General features: G+C 38.3%; 1 long non-coding RNA gene across 1 annotated transcript in view; it reads right to left on the bottom strand.

Annotated features, from left to right (window-relative positions):
* Positions 1–16,372, bottom strand: part of LOC139678492 (uncharacterized) — a 29,887-nt gene that overhangs the window by 12,147 nt on the left and 1,368 nt on the right. Inside the window, exon 2 of the long non-coding RNA XR_011699036.1 lies at positions 15,181–15,407. This is a non-coding gene — a long non-coding RNA (uncharacterized lncRNA). The remainder of the gene's footprint in view (positions 1–15,180; positions 15,408–16,372) is intronic.

Genomic DNA, 16,372 nt, shown 5'->3' with positions numbered 1-16,372 from the left:
CTAAGAAGACAAGCAGAGTAGCTGGAGGAATCTAAATGGGAAAGGAAACCTTTCACTGGACCTTTTCAAAAACAAAAGAATTCACAAAGAAACAAACCATGACTAAGCAGAAAGTCTGAACCATATACTGTGAGCAAATGGAAAGCAGATAAATATTTTTTCAGTGACAACTATTTAGTAGGTGTCTTGCCCTTAACTGACTAATACTCCTTGGTGTGCACTGGTGACATGTAATTAGTTGGATCAACTCTTGGTTCCCATGACTGGAGTGAAGGTCACAAGAATGGTCCTTTCTAACATCCAGCAACTGAAAGCTATCAGAAAGTTTAGGAAGACAGGGTTATTGCTTGTGAAGATACAGAAAAGAACATTGCAGAAAATGAGAGATCAGTAATTTTGTTTGTATTATATGTTTCTTAAACCACAGAGAAGAAGGACTTCTTGTTGGTTTTTTTTTAGGGGGGGCTATTTTTAATTTTTTGGGGGTTTTGTTTTTTCTTTTTTGTTCATTTTTTTCATGATTTTTTTCTTGAGTGGAAATGCTTCACTAATCCTTTATGTTAGAAACAGAAAAAGGTGAAGCAAACTCATCAACAAATCTGGTAAAGAGGAAAATAAACATATGTAATTATAATAGCTGTCTGATGCTTGAGAGATAAGAGATTCCTTGCCTCTGTCTCTTCTTGCAGTATTAGATTCTTTAAAAAGCATCTGATTGATCACACTGGCACGTTTTCAGTTCGTCTCTCCACACAGAGATTGGCAACAGAAGGAGAATGATTTGTAATCTAACACATGATCTCGTGTTCTCTGAGTACACCCCACAAAGCTGCCAGTTGTTGCTCCATATGATGTAAGGGGGCGAGGGTGCAGCATCCCCCAAGTTAGAGGGCCCCTCTCAGCCTGTAGGCACAGCAGGCAGGGGAGTTCTGACCCCCAAAAACCACGACACACATAGAAATAATAACTGAACTCCAATATCCCAGACCAGCTCTTTACACAAGATATGGGTGGAAAAGCTTTCAGTCCCATGTAGTAGCCAGCAAAATGATTCTGCTGTGGATAGTGCAGTTCTCAAAACCTTTAGGAAAGGCTAGACCCTCAGCTAAAGTATTTTATCATGGTTGTTCTAAATTTACACAATCTTTTTAAAAAGTACTTATTAAGATTCATTCTTCCAGCCCTTCCTGGCAAAAGGCTAAAAATGAGCCAAGTTGGAGAAGATGTGGGTGGGAGAAACTCATGTGCTGGTAATTGCAGCTGTAGCTTCAGTGGGCTCGTGAAGCTGCAGGAGCCAGGAAAAACTTTGTCTCTGCCAGAGATAACAGAAAACCATCTAGTTGTACTGTGGCTTTGTCATCATTTCTAACAATTAGGTTTCTTCAAATAATTTTTCTGCCTGGAGTACCTCACCCTGTTTCAGTCTGATTCACAACACCATTACTATAGTTTCATGCTGATATAACCCTTCTGAAAATCAATCAACTAGACTGGCAGTGGTATAAGACTGGAGTGATGCAGTGGTGAATCAGACCCATGGTTATAAAACAGCATATATAGGAAATTACATAACTGGATCAGGAGTATTTTGAAGGAATTAAACACCAAAAAACCCACAAAAAGAACAGATATGATTGTGTTCAAACTTTCCTGCCAACAGAACCGTAAATGTATTGCAACTTACCTAATCACACACCAACTTGTTTTGAAAAAGAACTGGTTTTGTTATGAAGCTGAACAAAATAAAAAGATGTGAAGAAATACTACTCTGCCTGTTTTACACAGATACAATGTCTGCTATTCTCTCACCCTGGAACACAATGTTTTGCTCCTGCAGCACATTTAATAGGAAAGATCAACATTTTCCTTAGTAACTGAGGATAATAAATGCATCATCATAGTCATGAGTTGAGCTAGTTGTAATGAAATAAACACCCATTTTGTGTCTCTGGGATGAGACCTACTTTGTATGACTGAATTGAAAACTGATATCCTGCTTCCTCTCATCTACTCCATCTTTCCGCTATCCCTTAGCAACAGGTGCTGATCGCCAGCAGAATTCGATCTATGCCACTCTGCTCTCATAAGTAGAAACTGGGGCAGAATTTAGTTCAAATCCTTTTCTACAAGAAAGCATTTGCTGCCTTATCTACACACATGGGAGGATGTTCATCACATCAGCTGGTATTGCTGAGCAGGTCCAATCTAGTACAGCTTTATAAAAGTCACCAGTCACCATCTCAAAAGTATTGTTACATATTCAAAATGAGATCAAAGAGAGGGTAAATTTGTTCCTGGATTAAGCCAGCACAGCTACAATGACTACATCATATGCACTTTGACACAGCCTGTATCAAAGTGCCCAACTTTGCTCCTCGGGATGGCACTCTGCCCTCCCACACTGCAGCACTAACATAGGAATGCTGGGGGTTGTGCATTTTGTGGAAGAAAGAAGTGTACAACCTGTGGGGTAGAAAATAACAGACATGTAAGCTTTGTCTAACTGCTTTTTAAATATCCTGTGAAACTGTTACAAACATATAGCAGTCCTGATTGCTTGTATTGAAAAGCAGTTTGGAATTTTGCTGCTAGAATGATTAGAAGACAAACTGCTTCCTGGTGTGTTCATGTCCTTTGCTTTTGTGGCAGCTCTCCTCAAGTGTGAAGAGCCACATAAACTGATCACCCATGCTATCTTAAGGAGTGATAAGTCTTTGTCTTACTTTTGGAATGCAGAAGAAGTCTTCATCTTCTTTGGGAGATGTAGAAATTTTCTTATGCTTTTAGTCCCAATTATGTATCAGTTAAGTTGAAACAAACCTTAAAAACCAGGGTAGTTGGTGCCAGCATAGAATAGATAGAATGAACAAGTGCCTGCTGCTGGAGTATCTCTACCTTGTCCTGTATCTGTGAAAAATGCCTTGCCTGATGCACGATGATACTGGCATTGACTCCTGTTATGGAAGCTTCACGTGACTGGCTCATATTACAGGGGGTTTTTTTGCACTGCAGTATTGAAATATTTCAGATGTCTGTGTGTTTTCATTATTTGCTGCTTTTGCAAACTGGAAGCCCAAACCTGAATATTTTCACACAGCTTGTGCTATGGCTGTACTTTACCAAAGGCTCATCATCCATGTTCAGTCTAGATTGCCTCCCAAACTGACAAAAAGTGAAAAGTTTTACTTTTCTATTATCTTGACAATCACTTTTTTAGCTATATTAGGTACTTTCCCATTATAAATTCTAGAGCACCCTGGAAGTTTTTCTCTTATTAAGTCCTTGTGAGTGATTGTGGTAGTTTTGGCTTTAGTTTCAGCTAGGCCTCAGTTCAGCAGGCTCAGAAGTGTGACGTAGATTCAAGGGGACAAGCATCAACTAACTTAAGCAACAAAAGAGATATATCATTTTGACATCAAATAAAGTATAAGAGAAGGTGTAGGAGGTGCCTAGCTCTCTTTCCACCTCCTGGCCTGGTGCTGCTATCACCAATGCTGGGGTTGTTGGGCCTTCTCACCACTTCACAGCTGTTTAGTTTGGGAAGTACTTTGTTCTTGTTTTGTCATTGGTTTTCTCCTCTCTTGCCAGGTATCCTTTGGGGGGAGTTTGTTGGAGTGTTTTTGGGGGCTGAGGTGGTGGATGACATTATGTTGTTGTCTGTGTTGTTTGGGTGGGTGACTCGGTCGTGGTTGTTGTTGTTGTTTTTTCCACATTTGTATATATATGTTATACCATATTCTGTTTTTAATTGTCTCTTTTCTGTATAAATATAAGAAGCTTGCCATTTCAGGTTTTGGGTTTTTTTCTTCTTTTTTTTTCCCTCCTCCCTCCCTTTCCCTAAGGGGAGGACTCTGACAGACTATTGGGCAAGTTGGCATTTTGCAAAGCTAAACCAAAACAGTTCTCACAGTCATTTTCTCTGCTGTCCTTCTTAGCCTAAGTGATGAAGTCAAAGAGGGGTTTTGTTCTTTTTACCATAAAGACTGAATTCCCAACTTAAGCCTTGGAGGTGAACATGGGACTCTTGCTCCTGAACACTGCAATATCACGACTGAGGTATAATTGAGCTAACTTGATGAAAGTAGTAAAAGAATGGTTTAAACCACCAAATTAAGTTGTTTTGCTTTTTTGTCTTTTTTTTTTTTGCAGAAAAAATAGAGATTTCTTGGAACATTCTGCCCCTGGGGCTGTAGATAGAGATATTTATATCAGAAGGTTAAGGAAAGGATTGGATAAATTCATGGGCAGCAGGTCTGCAAGACATTAAAAGGCTTGGGCAGCACAGCATTCTCAAACATGCCTAATAAAGCAATTATAGATGTTAGTAGAGAATCAAGGGAACAAAAAACACCCCTCAGTATTTGCTGGAGACAAACTCCTGGGTTAAGCAACTTTTATTCCTGTTTTTACAGTGCATATGTCCTTTCACCAGTCTTATACCCAGTATGAACTCACATACTACAAATTTTGGACTTGTGACTTTTCCCTCTAGGATATTTCAGAATAGAAGTCTGTATTAGCTTTAAGTACAGGTAGACTTTTTCTCACCTTCTTCACTAAACTTCAGCCCAAACATCCCACTATGAGCTGGATTCTTTGCTTTTTGCCTCATCTGTATGAGATCCAGGCTACTTCTTGTACCTCTGTCTCAAGTGAAGTATGTTTCCCATCCACTTGACCTTTGTACTGTGTGTTCTTTTCTCATTTTTAGCCAGTTTTTAAAAGACTTCTCTATCCTATCTTTGTATAATTTCATACTCTTTGTCCTGCCTGATGTCTACTCTGCTCAAATGTTTGTTACACTCAGAGAGTACTTTAGAAATCAATATATAGTGGTAGCTGCAGAAACTGGTGACCATGTTTGTAAAACATCATCTGGGACCAGGTCTGGAAAGTTAGGGCTTTTGTCAAGCATAGTCTCTTACTATTGATTGCCCTCAGATCAAAGTCAATGTGTCATAAGATATAATAAGATACAAGATAACTTCCAGATGCTGGGAGAGGGAGAATCCCTAAACCCTTCACATGGAAATGCTGGCCAGGAGTAGAAAACTGGTCTGGTGGGTGGCATGCAAGCATGCAGAAACTGGTCTTTCCAAAAATATTTCCAACATTGCTAATGAATGTGTCATTTCACTAATTCTAAAACTGGCCTTATGTGCTAATAAATACTTGTTTATTTTGAATACTTGCCTTTCATTCTTGCAGGCCTTAATGATTTAATTCCCCGCTTTGCCCTTTTCTTCCTTTGCTTTGAATAGACATGGGAGGAGTTCCTGCCTATTAATCTAGTTCAGTGTGCTGGAGCTGATGGTCTAAAATCTAAACTGCTTGATCTAGCTGCCAGAGGTAAGTTTCCTCCTTGTTTAACCTTTCTCTGGAGACTGATGTAGTGCCCCAAATACACAACAAGGTCATACCCTTGCATTACAGTGAAAGCAAATTAAATATGACCTTTTACAGATCTAGTTCATGACTTCTTGTAATTCCTAAATCCCCTAGTACAAAAAAACCCAGATGATTTCCCAGAGAATAATGTTTTGGGTGTTTTGTGGTTGGTTTTTCTTTTGACTCAATGAGGAATTTTATTACTTGAGACATTCAGTCTTTCCTCAGTGGTGCATGTGTCACAAATGCCCTGCCACTTGTTGGCTGTGGCTGTCATCCCAGGGTAATAGGCTGCAGCTGTTTTTTGTAACTTACAGCTAAAATCATCAGTATGTTAAAACACTAACTGCTTTTATAAGAAACACTCAAAAATGCAATCAACACTTGCTCATTGGTAAAACTCATAATTCAGTATTCGCATACATAGTACTTCATATTAACATCACCATATTTCAGGGCTGCTTTGAAGGAAAAGAACAAGTGTTCATTACATGATCATTTCTAGGATGGCTTGTTCTTGAAAATAATTTATCCCATGGTAATGGATTGTGGATGAGTTCAGAAGTTTACAGTAATATCCTAGAGGAAACAATAAAAAATGTTTTCACCCTTTGCCTCCCTGCCTCCTCTCAAAAAAACCCAAAAGGCCCTTTCCTCAGAAACCAAAGAAGACATTACTTTGGGTAGTGTTCTGCTTTATTTATTTTATGCATGAGCACTTCTTTGCACTCACTTAGTTTTATTGTTTCCGTCATATAATGTTACTGAACTGCCTCTTTGTTGTTTTTGTTTTGTTTTGTTTTGTTTTGTTTTGTTTTGTCTGGCTGTAGCAGTAGGGGATATAATTAAACCTCTTTTTCATATATGTGTTTTATAGGTGTATGTATATGCTTATATATTCATATATATGACAATGTGCAAAAGCACAAAGTTGACAAGAAAACTGTAGGTGTAGTGTTGGAAGCCACTATGTAGGGGTAACTGTGTAACCCTGGAACTGTTAAAATTGGTTTGTAAGATAGAAAAGCCCCTCCAACTTTCTTTTTTTGCTCTAAATGTAAATAATATGGATAATAGGAGAAAATTTGTCCTGCTGTTTTTTCACTCCATAACTATAGTGTTGATACTCTGCACAAAAGCATTCTTTGGATTCTAAATTTCCTGTAGATAAGAGTCATTTTCTTGCAACACATCCTGTTATACATCCTTGAAATACATCCTGAACTATATCCCTTAGTTCAATCAGGAAAAAAATGTTCTGTAAGTACAAATTTATATTTATTCTAAGAGTTCTACAAGTAGGCTAGTTTGTATATGTAGTGATATAATCAGCTCACCATTTCCCACCTTTGCCAGCCTGTTCTCTCCTGGGGCTGCAGGCAAAGGGGGCAGGTGAGTGTTTACTGTGTTGGCAGCTGAGAGGCAGAGCCATTATGCAGCTCTCTTGGATCGTTAATGGGGAATATTATCTGAAATTGACCTTGTTTAGACATAAAGTGCCTTTGGCCTCACTTCAAGATTCTTAACACGAACAAGTATCTGATAATATGTGCTTTTAAAAGACTATATTGCTTAAGCAATATCTCATTGCAAGAAGCTCTAGTGTTCACCAGGATTTTCCTTTCAAAAGGCTGTATGAATATAACTTCAAGTCATGTAGATCACATTTGTCAGATTGATGAGAATTTGGGCTTGGGCATTTAGTCCCATCAGTGCATTGTAAGCTACTACAGAAAGAGCCACTCAGTGTCTCTGTTTCACATCATTGTCCAAATTTCTTAGCACATAAGGAAGTTTTGGCTTTTTAGAAGACATGCTGTGCTGAAATTTCAGATTGTGCAAAGGTTTGGTTAAAAACAGAAAAGGGATCACAGGAGAAGGTTGCTCCCTGTCTCAGGTACATTTTTTATTTTATTCTAGAGGCATAAGTGTGTTCTGTGAACTATATTCTCTCATGGGGCTCCATCTTTTAGACACAGGAATTACCAAACAAGCTGTTTGAACAGCTTGTTTCAGGACTAATAGATGTCTAAATAAAGTTATTCTTTGAAAATACCCATGACAAAAGAGGATGATAATAGTTTTGTATATTTTAATTTTTCTCACCTGTCTCAACTAAACAAAGCTGTATCAGGGCTGCCAGTAACTGGGATACAATGGGCTGCTAGAAGTTATTACTTTTTTAAAAAATATGCAAATAGATTTTATTGTCTTTATAGTGTGTAATTATCAATGGTGGCAGGTGACATGGTGCTAAGTGTGGTGAAAGAACATGCATTTAGAACACTGATGGAAAAGCAGGAATCTGAATATTTTTCATAGCTGAACCAAAGAGAGCAGAGCAATGCCAGATTTCTCTTATTGTGATATTGAACTCCGCATAGAACATAGTTACAGTATAAATCTAAAGCCCAAAACATTTTATTCTAAGAGTCAAAACAAAAAGAGCACCTTTCAGTTTACCAAATGAAGATTTCAGTTTGGTTTTGGTTTTTGGTTTGGTTTTTTTTGTTTGTTTGGTTTTTTTTGGATTTTTTTTAGATGTGCATATAATCATGCTTGAATTCCTCTACTCTAGGGAAATGCAAAGCACATGAAGCCCATGGTCTTCAACCACTGTGCTTCACCTGGGATAAGCTACAAGTCTTAGCTGCCCCATCACTGTTTTCTGCCAAGCATTGCCTTGTCCCTTTGCACTTTTTTGGTGTTAACCTTAAGCCATGTGGATTTATTTAACTGTACTCTTCCTGTAACACAGCTTCCTTAGGCTTAGCAGTCTTTCTGGCTCTTGCCAGAGCATGATTGATCAAGGGTAACATAACCCTGAGAACCTCCCTTACTCAGTTTAAAAGGCCAGCATATCTCATTGCAGAAACCATCACATCTTCCTAATCATTAATGATTTTTAAATAATAATTTATTCACCTTTATGGGCTATTATAGCTACAGTTCATAAAGTCTCCAATAAAGAACTAATTTCCATTTTGCTAACCACATTCAGTATTTGACTGCAGGATGGTCAGAATCTAAGTAATAAGAAAAATACAGGGTGGAAGAAATGTCCATCATGCCTGGTAGACCAGAAGCTAAAAGCAGATAAATGGTTCAGTCAAAAAGACTATGGCAAAACTGATAATTAAAAATGGCTTTTCCAAATCCCAGGCCAGTGCCTTAAACAAAGTTGCTGCCTTCTTCCAAAATATCAGTGTTTCATTTCAGTTTTACTTCAGGATTCCATATCACAAAGGTGAAACAGCTTGCAGATACTTGTACTGAAAGCAAATATACCACAGAGCAAGATGTTACTGTTTTTATTTGTTTCATCAAATTTTTAAAATAATTTGTCTGATTATGTCACTCATCAGTTAAACACTTATTAACAGTGCCCTTCTACTCATGTGCTGTGCTAGAGCATATGCAAAAGAGTTATGACACAATGCTACAAGCAGACCTAGCAAAGAGTCACAACTGTTGTCTGTACCAGGCATTTAGAAGGGAGTGAAAAAGGGGGAAATTCTGACCTATTAACTCAACTGCATTTACAACGTCACAAGCTCTAGTAGATGAAGAATTGCAATCATTACTAGGAACCTAACAGCCCATGAAACCAAGAGCCAAGGTTAAACAGGCTGTCTAAACAACAGGGGTTTATTGTCTAGTACATCAGATTTGCTCAAAGAATAGAAATATATTTTACGTGAATTATGTGTTCATCAAAAGGCAGTTGCTGGCAGAGCATGGGGAGCACCACTCCCAGTGCAACCTATATGGATAAACATCTAGTCCACCTTTTGGAGAAGTTTAAATGTCTCCTGAAACACACAACAACCAGGGAGACTAAATTATTCCAATTCATTTCACAAGTTCCACCACCAGCAATTTTATTTCATTAAGTGTGGACAGGCCCTAGAGATCTGGAATGAACTTCAGTTACAGCTCAAGGTGTTCTTCAAAACTTCCACTTAAAAGGGGACACCAAAAGAAAAAGAAGAAATTAAGAACAAGGAAGAAATAAGGTTAAAGAAAGAAACAATGTTTTCAACAATGATACCCACATCGGAAGGAATTTGTGCAGAATGTTAGTATATTGTCACATGCCTATAATATGTATACTGGGGAAGGGATTAAGGGCTCATTGTGCAGGTACTACACAGATTTTAATGGCCAGTTCCTCCTTGTAGCATTTTTATCTTGATTCGTCTGTTTGTCTCTCCATCTATACCCTAATCCGTGAGGGCCAGACTGGCATCTGCCTGATGCTCTGCCCTTGATGGGACTCCTCAGGGTAACATTCTTATAAATGCAGGTTAGTTTTGGATAAGGAGGTGAACCCAGGTAACAATGTAGCCTCCTGCAAAGTGAGTCAGGAAAATGCTGATGTCCTTGGTTTAGCTGAAAACTCCAGGCTACCTGGCTAGTCTGGTCCCTCTGCACAAGACTGAGTTTCACCCTGAGAGAAGAACTTGAGTAGCAGGATACACCACTACTAGGACATGGGGCTAGTCCATCTGCTTGCATTTCTACCTGAAATACCTGAAATCTGTCATCAGTTGGCAAAAAACTGCTATGATTTCATTACTTCCAAATGAAAACATGCACCTGAGATTAAAAGGAAGTGACAAACTGATATTAAGCTGAACATTGAGGTTGTAAGGCTTGCAAGTCGAGATGAGAGATTTTGTGAAATGGATGTGGCTGGTCATTCTGTAGCACCTGTTTCCTATGACTGCCTCTGCACTTTCAATATTGTTTTGGCTACTTCCTGTTGGAGAAAAAATAAATCTGTGCCAATGCGGAAGAATTGCCATGGATAATTCTTTATTTCTGTGAGTGAAATGATCTAAATACCACCTAAAAAGTAGTTAGAGGAGCAGGAAGCCTCTTATTTTTTGGCATGGCAACAGAAGTTTAAAGATACTTTTAATATATCAGAAATAGGTGACAAAAATCAAATTATGATGACAGATCTCAACTGCCTCATCCAGTGGGCTAATGCCAACTTACAGCAGTTTAAAAATTGGGCCAATGATACATGAGCAGAATATGTGCAATCCATCTACTTAGTGAGTATACTTATTTTAATATTAAAATAAAGAAAGCCAGTTCAAAGGATTTTTTTACAGGAGAACCTGTAACTCACTAAGAAGACACCACAGTGATTGCTGTTCTTGAAATCATGAAAAAGCCTTGATTTAATGTGTTGATTCACAAATAAAAGGAAAATCATGACACTTTCAGTAAATGAGTCCAGCCCAGAGCTCAAGTTTTGAGGGTTTCTCTCAGAGATCACTAACTGTGAAATTCCTCATAGGCTTACCTATGCTTGACAGGAGAGTAGAGTGATCTACTAAGCAAGTGTTAGTAAAGATCATTGTCTCTCAGAAAAGATTTCACATAAAATAACAGATTCAGAAAGAAATAGCAAAGAATTTAAGCAAGCAATATCATTATGAGCAACCAGCTACCATCTTCAAGCACTTCAAAACAAATACAAATGAATCACCCTCTTGTGATTTCTCCAAATTGTTATGGTTATTGTGTTTGTTTCTGTAATTGATCTACTTAAGATTGTACAGTGGAATGTGTATATGGGTTTAAATCAGCTGCTAAGGAGGTCTGATTAACCTACTGGATTTGTTGAAGCAATTTAGAAGGCTTGAAGTAGCAAGTTTGCCAAGAGAGTGCCATGACACAGAGTAGTTCTGCCTCTTGTTCTTGGAAAGGGCCGGAGCTGACACAACTCCCAAATGCATGTAATACCAAAGCAACAGGAAATAAGGTGATTGCTAATGAAGGATCTAATGCTTTGTCCCTCCTCCAGCAGTGTCCTAGCTGCCCCTCTGTAGTGGGACCTCTCCTAAAAGGCCTCAGAGACGGTAGATACTGAGGAGAACAAGATCTATCCCATGTGTTCTCCACCTGGCTTTCTGCCTCCATATCTAGGAGCTGAAAACTTCCTTGGGGATTCACAACCAAGGCCCCTGTAATTCCATATTTTCCAGAAAAGGCTCTGAGAATACCAGGAACAGGCATGGGTGCAATTTGTCACTTTTGTATCTTATTTCTCCAATTTCTGCTTAACAGAATTGCAAATAAAGGACTGCATATCTAGTCCCTGGTCTAGTCAGGCCCATCCTGATTACTCCACCATCTAATCTTTTTGTCATGTGGAAAAATATTTGTTTCTTTATTGCAAAGTTTTCCAGCTTCTTCCTGTGTGGAAAGTCTCCTTTTTATGCTGTGGTACAGGAAAATCCAAGTTCTCAGAAATCCTGCTTTCTTTTATTTTCCTCACTAATTCATGGAGAAGTTTTCACATATCTATCTTATTTGCATTTCATTTCCATAGAAAAATACTCCACACTTTGAATCTCTTTTTAAGAAGAGTTGCCCGTAACACGAGTCATCTTCTCAGTCATTGTGGCTGTGTTAGTCTGAATCCAGAGCAAGAGGCATTAATAACATCCACATATTCATTATTATTTTCCCTTTCTATGCTTCATTTCATTAGCCATTTGTCTTGCAGCTCAGCAAATCATAATCTGTGTTCAATGAGTCCTTTAAGTCTCAGTAACTCTCAGAATTTAGTTTCTGATGTTAACTGTGTTAATTCTTGGTTTAGTCACCAAAGTATCACCTTTGTTCATCAACTGTAAGTTTTACACGGCGAGTGCTGAAGTTTCTCTTCTGCCCTCAGAGACTGCAGAACAAAGGTGTTTGTCCCATCTGCTTAGAGCTAATTCAGATGCCTAAAGGACAGTTCAGAATGTCAGAGTTTAATACTCGTGTCTCTTCCATGCAGGCAGGAAAGAAAAATTCTCACCTAGTGGTTATTAAGGACAGACCAATAAAGTGTCTTAAGCATAATTATTTCCCATCATGAATAACTTTATCAGATGTATAATGTGCTATCTGATTTCTTACTTTCAGATTATTACCTACTTTACATAGAGAAATTAATATTGAAATACTTCAATCTTTCAGTGGGTTTTTTTAACACAAATTTTGTTTTATTTTTCTGTTGCTTATGGTTGCTTTCCTGTTGCAATTTTGTTTTAAAGAAACCCTGAGAAGGGTTTTTGGGTGCCCTGAATACAGTATTTACAGTTATATTCCCTTTTTCTAAAGGGATGCTCAAAGAATTACAGAGAGGTTTAGGCTGGAAAGGGCCTTAAAGATCATCTAGTTCCAACCCCCCTGCATTAGACCAGCCTTCAGCTTTCAGGCACAGGGCATCCACAACTTCTCTGGGTAACATGCTCCAGTGGCTCAACACCCCCAAAGTACAGAACTTCTTCCTAATAGCTAAGCAAAATCTACCCACTTTCAGTTCAAAGTACTACACCTACAAGCCCTTGTAAAAAGGGTCTTTCCAGCTTTCTTGTAGGCCCCCTTTATCTACTGGGAGACTGCTGTAAATGTCTCCCAGGTGGATGAATTCAAACACTCTGAAAATATTCAAAGTTTAGCCATTATTTTGGAAAATACTAGAGAAAATGGTTGATTTGAGAGTAACAAAGTGATGCTGTCATACAAAAAGCATCACTGTTTGGTATTTTGGTAGAGAGGTTTGCTTTCAGTGAAACTCTCATTTAGACAGGCAGAACAAACATTTTCAATGAGTGATTTGCACTGTTCACTGTGTATGGGATTTGAAGGGAAGGAAGGACAGTGCCAGTTACTGAAGGGAAAATTTGGGAAGGACATTGACTGAGTATGTGGACCCAGGTGGCATGCTGTGCTGAAGTAGACCTGCAACACAACTATTTAAACAAACAGTCCATGCCATGAGAACGAGCCTGTGAGGACACATTTAGTTATTTCACATCTGTTGAAATATTGTTTGAAAGCTGTTGGGAACTTCAGGGGACTGAATGAGAACCTAATAGAAGTTTGTTTGTAGAGGATGCAGCTGTTAAAATCTTTTCTTATTGGTTTAATTGAATTGATTATTCTGTTAGCTCAGTTATAACTCTGTATTGCTGATCAAGAAACCTGAAAGTCTCTCAGCATTTTGTAAGCATGGCTATCAGTGACATGTATAATAATGACTACAATGAAAGCTTTGCTGTACTAGTTTTCACTTTTCTTTAGTGCTTGCAAGGATGTAAAATTATATCACATATATAGATTTTTTTGTCTAACCAAGGCCACAAACACTGCACTTAGGTAGCAGGCATCCCAAGATTCAGTGCACACTCATGTTCAAAGCCTTCAGTCCTACCCTGAGACTAGATAGGAATGAAAGTTTTTGTGCACCTGATACATTCAATGGCCATAAACCCAGGGAATTAAACTCTTGTATGTCTTCTTGGTGGTACTTTATTCAACAGAAGAATGGCTATCATTACTTTCAGGTTATTAAGATAGTTATTTCTGGAAGTAACTCCAGTATATTAAATGATACGAAACATAAACCAGTCTCATTATATTCCAGGAGCAGCCAATTTATATAACAGCCAGAATGAGATCAAAGTCATCTTTTCTACCTGACCAACCAATAAGAAAATATGCACATCATATGCTGGCTGCTGACACAACATTCTGTATCAAACAGCAATACAAGTAGATAAAACTGTTAAAATGCACATATTTTGGGAAGAGTTGACTCATATTGCAGCACAGACATGTTTGCTCACTGCAGGTTGAATGAGTGGAAAGACTGACAGATGAGTGGAAAGACTGACAATGCTGCATTGCAGTGACAAATTTGCACCTGAGCACTGCCACGATCTGAGTACCTGGACAGTGTGAGGATGTGACTAGTGATGCTCCCACAGTCACTGCTCTAGAGGCTGCAGATTTGCCAGTGCTTTTCAATGCCAGTGATAAGGGAGTTATGAAAATTACATGTTTCAGCTTCTTGGTTTGGAATGTTCACCCTGGACATTTTGGATACTTGTTTATGTTCTGCATATTTCAGAAGCTAGTCTGCCACGTAAAATTCCTGATTCTCTCAAAAGCCTTGTTCAAAATGACAAGGAGGTCATAAAGAAAAATTCAAGTCTGAGCAGTTGCAATTTCCTTTCTTTTAGCAAGACCAAGAAGTGCAGTTTTAGTTATTAATAAAACACATTAAACTGTACAGAGCACTGTAATCTGCTTTTCTATGTGTAGTCCCTTTTACTGGGAGTGCCTGCAAAGGAGGGATTTCATCAAGAGGTGTAAAGGGAATAGATTTGATCCCAAATTTCCCAAACTGAAAAAAACTGTCAACACTTAATTTCTTCACATTACTGCACTCAAAGAGAGCTAGGTGAGATTATTGTCCTTATTGCCTGGGTGCAAAGTTGATCTGGAGGTTTATTACATTTCCCTTGAGGCACAGAGGGAAACTGAGAGGAATTCTTGTCTTACAGCTCTGTGCTGTTTTGTGAGCCCATGAAATAAGAAGGAAGAAAGCACTGCAGTTAAATTTGTTTGAGTTGGAAAGTTCTTAAGTAGCAAACTCTTGGGAAGGCAGGGAGAAGGTGGGTGCAGAACCTTTGCCTCCTTTGCTGCAAAGGAAAAAAAACCACTGAGTTCCATTAACAGTAACACCTACAACAGTTCCAAAATAATTACCATGTGAAATTCATTGGTGTTTAGAAGCCATTATTTAATAATCCTGGAAGAAAACTTGTGACTTAATTGGGAGTTTTGACAGATAAATTACAGTGTGACCCTGTACATATATTCTTTCTACTTAAATGTTTCTCAGCCTTTCCTTAAACAAAGAGTGGTTATAAGCTAAAACTGCTGCTCAAGTGTATATCTAGTCATTAGATGATAACACTGAAGCCCAGCACAAACCTGTTGTATTGTCCTCATGTCCATTTCTGCTCCTCCATTAGTTCTTTTAGTTGGGTTGGTAATGCCAGTCCCACTGTGCTGGCAACACCAGGACACTCACTCCTTCCTTACTGCAGTGGTTTCTGTTCCATGTCAACTCAACAAAGGAGAGAGGCTATTCTGGGAAAGCATGGGACATTTTATCATCCAGCCTCATTCAGAATTCATGGCATGGGCATTATGAACATCTGAAATGAGGGAAAGGCACCAGTGAGGCTGAGAGAGTGGAGGAGTGACCACACAGGGGGGAAAAAAGTTAAGTAGAAACACATTGCATACTAAAATGCTTAGAATTTTTAAGAGGTCCACAACTACAGTATTTAAGCACTTAAATTGAAATATTGTTTTCTATTAAAAGCATATTTCATCCCTTCTTTGGAATCAAGGCTTTGAAATAAATGGCTTCTTTTATTATCAAGTTGGCTTCATGTTATACCAAATTAACTTTCCGTGGTTTAATTACCCATAATATATTCAGCTTAAAAGAAAAAGGCATCCATTTTGCCTAGCACAGCACATCAAAAGTTCTCACAGGAAAGGACTGCTTAATGCAGATGGAATTCATAATTTTCTAGCAGTGAAACCAGTTATCCATGGTAGTAATACAGAGAATAATTGTGGCAGTATGGGAGCAGATGAAATGGACCAGATTAAATGCACCTGATTCTAGCAATTTCTGTGAAGCACTGAAGATAGGAGACTAATCCCATTCCTAATCCTCCCACCACAGGGGAGAATCATTCTCATCTATTTTCCGTCTTTCTGTTCACTGAATATTTAGGATGCCTACAGTGACTCTACTCCCCTTATTTCAGTTAATTGTAAGGCTTTGGTCATCAAATCTTAATATGCTCAAGACAAAATTAAATTGTGAATGATGTCTCCACAGAATGACTTTTCTGCCAGTTTGTTTTTTGGTTTTTTTTGGAAAAGGCAAGGTTTAAAATCCTAAAAGTAAAAGCCCTTCCCATATTGTGAAGGGGCAAAAAAAGCCCGAAACAATAAAAAATCCCCCATAAAGATTGAACTAAACATTATTCTGGGAACAGTTGTTAAAAAACAAAAGAGATAAAGTAGGGCACTATGGATCCCTGATACTGCTTTGAATAAAGATCTTAACATAATGAGGAAGGAAAACAGACATCACAAAGAC

Source organism: Pithys albifrons, chromosome 1 (assembly GCF_047495875.1).
Source record: "Pithys albifrons albifrons isolate INPA30051 chromosome 1, PitAlb_v1, whole genome shotgun sequence".
In the NCBI taxonomy this organism is placed as follows: domain Eukaryota; kingdom Metazoa; phylum Chordata; class Aves; order Passeriformes; family Thamnophilidae; genus Pithys; species Pithys albifrons.
This window is presented reverse-complemented; position numbering and strand designations above follow the sequence as displayed.